Source organism: Aptenodytes forsteri, unplaced genomic scaffold (assembly GCF_000699145.1).
Source record: "Aptenodytes forsteri isolate BGI_AS27 unplaced genomic scaffold, ASM69914v1 Scaffold8, whole genome shotgun sequence".
Classification (NCBI taxonomy): Eukaryota; Metazoa; Chordata; class Aves; order Sphenisciformes; family Spheniscidae; genus Aptenodytes; species Aptenodytes forsteri.
The window spans coordinates 3,801,826-3,808,153 of NW_008796218.1; the positions used below are offsets into that span (position 1 = coordinate 3,801,826).

A 6,328-nucleotide genomic window follows, 5' to 3' on the forward strand; every position below is an offset into this window, starting at 1 on the left:
ACTAAGGATTGCAACTAGTTTACTTTTAAAACATTAACCTGTTTAATAATTAAATGGTACACTGTGCCATTGGCAAAGTCAACAAGAGTTCAGGAAGGAACTGAAAACATTTCTGGCTTCAAAGGTACCTAGGAAATATGTTTCATTTCTGGAGTAGCAGCAACAAAGCATCAATATAAACAGTTCTGCCCTTTAGGGATAATAGATATCTTTTACTGAGTTTAGCAATATTAATTTCTTTTTTCTTTTTTTTTTTTTTTTTTTTTTTTCCCTTTCAGCCATAATCAGCAGACCACGTCATTTAGACATCCTGTGACAGGACAGGTTTCTCCAGAAAATATTGAATTTATTTTGCGAGAAGAGTAAGTAGTTTTATACCCATGTCAAGAGATCTAAAACAGTAACACATTTACCTACAGTAGTTTAGTAGTTTGACAGTTCTTCTGGTATTGTAGCAAAAATGTCATAGAGATGGTTTATGCTTAAAAATTTACTTCTCATTGTGATAGTATGTTTTTGATTCTAGCATTGTTCCACATTAGGGCTTGAGAGAAAATCTTTACCAAATCTTTAAAAAACAAACGAACAAAAAGTCCAAAAATAAACAAACAAAAAAGGCAATATAAATTGGATACTTAAATATTAATGCTTTAGTCTTATTTAAATATCAAATATACAGAACATAAATGTAAAATGTCTTCAGAGCAAACTGGAAGGTTTGTACTGGAATTGAAATACACAAAATATTACTAGTTTCTATTGTAATTCCTTGGTTTTCTTATGTTTTAGACTTTCCATGTTCCCTGTCTTGGGCTGGTATTTGTTAAAAAATTTTTGATTAGGCATTCTTCGATTTATTCTAAAGAAATAGAATCATATACATTAGTTTCCAGAATATTTTATCTTGATTGTCTGATTTAAAAAAAAAAAAAAAAAAAAAAAAAAGAAAAAAAAGAAAAGAAGAAATGCATGTGTTTGAAACTGGTGTATCTGGGTATGTCTTTGGTGTTGGTTTGGATCACTCCCTGTTTCGCTGTAGGGTTTAACTACTCCTGTCGTCCTTGCTGCATGCTAGATTGCTCCTGGAATCCCTTCTGTAATGGGATGACTGGATGTCTTCCCTAGACAGAATCTAGGAGAAAGTTCTACATCACTTCTAAAACCACTCCAAAGGGCAAGAGGAATGGGACACTATGAGATAGCTTTTCCTTTTCCAGCCTAGTCTTCCAACACTGTTTAAGCAGGCTCTAGTCCTTTATGCATCACAGAGGCTGGGCATTGTGCTGTGATGGCCTGCATGGGGTGGTTTGTACAGCTGCCCGCACGATTCCGAACGCTTTATGTTTCAAATGATGTGACATGTAATTTGCTTTACATTTAATTTAAAGCAGTATAGCATTAAGAAAAATGAGGCCCAGAGAAGGGCCATGCGAGACTCCCAGGAGACTGAGGCTTTTCTGGTAGTGTCCTTTATTGTGGAATTGGAGAGGAAAGAAGTAGAGCATGACTGTACAGCCCTCTGCTCAGAGCTTCTGGTACAGCCTGGAGAAGCGCTTCTCGTGGTTTAAAAGACAAACCAACCAAACAAAAACAACAATATAACAAAACCCCAACAAAAAAACAACTAAACGGCTGCCCTTCCCCAAGCCCAAAGCAAATCCAAGGGCCAGTCCTATGTTAAGGCCTGTGCTGAGAACCAGCATGAAATAGAAGGTTGAACGTATTTCGCCGTGTGTGGGAGAGGCCTGTGATTAGGTACAAAGACTGTGGGATAGCTACTGAGCTGGAGGTCACCCCAGGTGTTATGTGGTATGCGGGTGGCTTGCTGCTCGGGCGGGGTTTGGTCTGGCTCAGTACAAGTATGCAAACAAGCTGCTCCAAGTCATTTAGTGAGGAGAACAGGTGTCTTGCAATGGAGCAAATCTCAAAGACAGTATAGACAACAGCCACTGTGCATCTGCGTTGCAGCTTCCATCCGTTAATTGATTTTTATTTAACCTGTTGTAAAGGTTCGATCAAATTTAATATAGAGAAAATTTGTACATGTGTAAGGGAAAAATAGGTGTTGGGATAGAACTCCTTGGAGTGCCTCCCTGGGTTAGTTACACTTCCCTGTGCTGTTTCTGGTCTTGTAATCGTGGTAGCAGATAAAAATCTTAAAAGCAGATTTGAAAGAATAACTTGCTGGTGGCACATGGTTTTAGTGATCTTTTGTGTATGTTAGAAACTTTTCTGGAAGAGCAATGAAGGTGATTATTTGGAGGGCAGTCAGATGAACGGGCATAACTTGTCATCTCTAGACTTCAGTTACACTGAGATGGTATCAAAAGTGGGAAAAAGATCTTACAATGTGGTAGAATTAATAGAGACAGGTGGTTTTTATTCTAAGAGAAGAGGGAATGGCTGGAGGGATATAGAGAGGAGTATGTGTTTGTAGTGACTACTCAGGAAACAGTCTTTGCGAGAACGTTTTTCTAAGCTTTATTATTGGCCTGAAGTACATCCGGAGTGTGTTTAAAATTAGATGGTTGTAATATATCAGTTCATATATTATATTAGTGTAAAGATGTGATTTTTCAAGTGTGTGGGGTGCGTGGGTTTCCTCAGTTTTGTAGCACTTCTATGCGACAGTGTAGGTTTTACACTGATGCTGTTCATCACGGTCATATCTGAGTTTCTGTCAAACGACACTGTTGACATATGTGGATGTCCATGCTGAAATCAAAGGAGCTGTTAGCACCTCCTTGCTTTTAGGCCTAGGAATTGTAACGGGGCTGTGTTGTGTTTTCAGTTCTTTTTCCTCAGGCATCAGGGATTTGTATGGAATCAGTGGTGTTGATCGTGTATTAGTTCACAATCAGTGTGGTAGATTGTATCTTGTGATGAAATGACTTTCACAAACAGGACAGTTGGAAAAAGAGTCTCTGGATTTGCATGGTCTGTGGAAACTTTCCATCATGGGATCCTTTTGACCAAGAGTACTTTTTTCTGTAGCTGAAGAATCCTGTCTGAAGTAGTAGCACTCTTGAGGGTTTCATAAACGGCAATTTGTTCTTCAGTGCTGTTGTAATGTGATTAATTACTTACTTAATTTTAATTTAACATTAGGGCCAAAGCCAGGAGTTGTCACCAGATGTTGACTGGGAGCTAGTGGGGAGATGTAAGCACAAACTGGTTCAGGCTGCAACAAACATATCTATTAAAAGGACACATTTAACATCAGAAAAGTAATTTACAGTAATCTAGAATTGATGAATGTAAAGACTGCTCTGGCCATTTCTCATCCAGGAAGTAATGTTCTGGCAAGAAGTTTTGGAAAACGATGTCAATAAATGATGTAATCCTACTTTGATTATGAGTCAGTTATGAACCAGACGCCCTTGCCTCACTTGATCAAATGAGAACTGGATACTTTCAGTAGAAGGCTGAGACTGTATTTCACTAGTCTTTTCCCAAGGCATTTCCCCTTTTAAACAATGTCATATCAATCTTGCTTTTTAAGCCAAAATCTGATTTCCTCAACTACATTGTAACTGGAGGATAAAAGCAGAGGCTATTGCATGGAACCTGTAACTTTTAAATTACATTATCTTTTGATCCTTATGTTACTCCTTCTTCCTAAAGGTGTTCTAATTTAGATTTTTTTGAGAAGCAGTGATGATAATTCCTTATTTCCTAACCCATTCTTAGTTGAGACCACTGTCAAATCCCCACCTCTCATTCTGTTTTCCATGCTTAGAAGCTTTGGTCATTTAGTGTGTGGGGACGTGTGTTCTGTACCTTTCACTAGCCCTGCTTGAGTGCTAGCTTTTTGGCATGAGGCTTTTAGATTTGTCTTTTATCTGATGGAGTGATTGGTTATAGGTGAATGCAGTATTCAATGTATGAGCCCATTGTTTTTTAGAATAATTTAATTATACTTTTTCTTCTCTATTCATTTCCTAATAATTCTTAACATTGACTGCTGCTAGTCATTCTGCTAAGATGAAAAAATATCCTTTTCTCAGATTGCTGGTGTGTTTTGAGCGATAAAAGCTGCAGAGATGGTTTTTAATTTCTCCCTTCTTTGAATTAGTTTTCTGTTGTTGACACTGAATTTGGTTTGGCATCTCATCACGTGGTTACTCATATCTGAAGATTATTTTTCTATCTGTTCTGTCAGCATTTCAGTTTTTGTCCAGGTTAATTTTTGTCCTCTGACTTGGTCACCTCACAGTTTTCAGGATCACCTCTAAATAATTTGAACACCTTGGCTGTATGGGAAGTCCCTCTGGTAGCCTCCCTCCATTTAACAACTGTATCTTAACTTCTGTGCTTTACTTTCATGTTTTTAATGAACCCTTAATCCACAAGGGGACCTTTCCTAAACAACCAATGGAAAAATGAGCGTTAAGGATAAGGCTGCTGGACAAGTATTAGATCTAGTTTAACCATACTGTTATATGCACATTTCTCTGAACAATCTATGATAGACTTGCTTAGGATAGATGCACGTAATGTTTAGTTTTCTTCTCTCATCTATCTTTAAATAACAGTTCTTCAAATAACTGACAGCGTGTATCTAATCGCATCTGTTGCTAAACACTGGTAGTTGTATATTAGATATTTTACAATATATTTGTGATTAGTATTATGTTTTCAAATGAGAAGATAGTACTTCAAAGTTAGAAAAGATAAGACTTCAACAGAAATGTGGAAATATAGAAGATACGTATGTATATATTGGGAGCTTAATCCAATGAGTGTTACCCTCTTTTTTGCCTGTTTTTGTGCAACTGGTAAAGCCTGTGTATCACCTCTGGGGAGAGAGCCATCTTATTTTGTCTATTGCATTTGGTTACTATAGCAGCAAAAATATCAGGTGGAGAGAAAGGAGGAAACCCAAACAGCCCCAAAATAAACATCTGCCATGTTTACATGTATAGAAATACTAGGACAGTTAATTTTTTTTTTATCTAGCTGAAGGGGATTTATTAGTATTAAAATTAGATTGACATGATGTTATTGTGTCGTATTTGGTTTCAATAAAATAAACTTTTTAAGTTGCTGGTATGAACGTGGATCTTCTACGTCGACTAATCGTTATGATCCTTTATAGAAAAGGAATGTGTTCTCTCGTGAGTATTGCATTTTCAATATGGGCTACTGGTGTAATCATTTTTTTTGTGTTGTTCAGTGGTTTGTTTTGGTTTTTTAATAAACCAAATATTGGCCATGTAATTCTTTTAGCTGGTAAATGTGATTTCTGTAGACATAGTAGCACTGTTTAAGTAGAGCAGGGAGTTGCTTGACAGGCGATACTATATAGAGTGTTATTTTCAAGTATTTTAAAAAGATTTACAAGGCACTGGAGCTCCGAATGTACGTACTGCAATTCTGTGTGTGTATGCACACACCTGGGGGAGGCAGTAAGGAAACTGTCCTGAAAATAGACAAAAACAGCACTGTGAAGACAAAATGGGATGTATTGAATAACAGATATTATCAAACGTCTTTGGTAATAGTGATTCTGAACTAATGTTTCTGAATGCACAGAGTTAATGCTGTAGTCACTTATTTTAAAGATTCATCTGTAAACACTATTAGGACAGTGTTAACTCCATTAACATGCTGGGATGTTTCAGGTAATTCTGCATATTCTGCATATTTTTATTTGCTTTTAAAAACAGACTGAGAATATTAATTAGCTACTAAGAGACTTGAATACTTGAGTTTCATTATGTTCTGATTTCATGCAAATCTGTTTTTTATCCTTGAAATACTATATACGAGTACTTAAATTAATTTTCAGTACTGTTTGGTGTTTTCTGTTAGACCTCACATACAGAAAGTTTGGATCACCAGTGTTTGCTGCCAAAGGCTTTTTTTTTTTTTAGGGGAATAACAACATATTTTCTCTTTCGGTGGATTTACTGTCTCTTTTGCTGGCTATGTGAGTTCGTCCACGTGGCAACAACCTCACATTTTTTAAAAAACATTTTTCTCATTGTGAATTTGTTCTTTTCCCAGTTGAAGTTCATCATTAATCTTGGTACTACTAGAATCATAGAATCATAGAATCACTGAGGTTGGAAAAGACCTCTAAGATCATCGAGTCCAACCGTCAACCCAACACCGAAAGCTTGATTTATTGATCACTTTCAGTAGCAAGTGGAAGGGAAGTCGCTAAGTGGCCAAATTATAAATGCTTAGAAATTTATGCATTTATTTTTCTCTGTTGCATTATGATTTTCTGATAGTGGTGGTCTTGTTAAATGTGCAAAGCTTATCTTCCTCTGTAGTTCTTCTAAATCTTTTTTTTTTTTTTTTTTTTTAAATCTCCTATTTT

General features: G+C 36.5%; 1 protein-coding gene across 1 annotated transcript in view; it reads left to right on the forward strand.

The window, feature by feature from the left end:
- The first annotated feature begins 284 nt into the window (after window positions 1-284).
- LOC103906835 (pleckstrin homology domain-containing family A member 7) overlaps window positions 285-6,328 on the forward strand; it is a 66,750-nt gene continuing 60,706 nt past the window's right edge. Inside the window, exon 1 of the mRNA XM_019474500.1 lies at window positions 285-362. The gene's annotated coding sequence lies outside the window, so the exon portion shown is untranslated. The remainder of the gene's footprint in view (window positions 363-6,328) is intronic.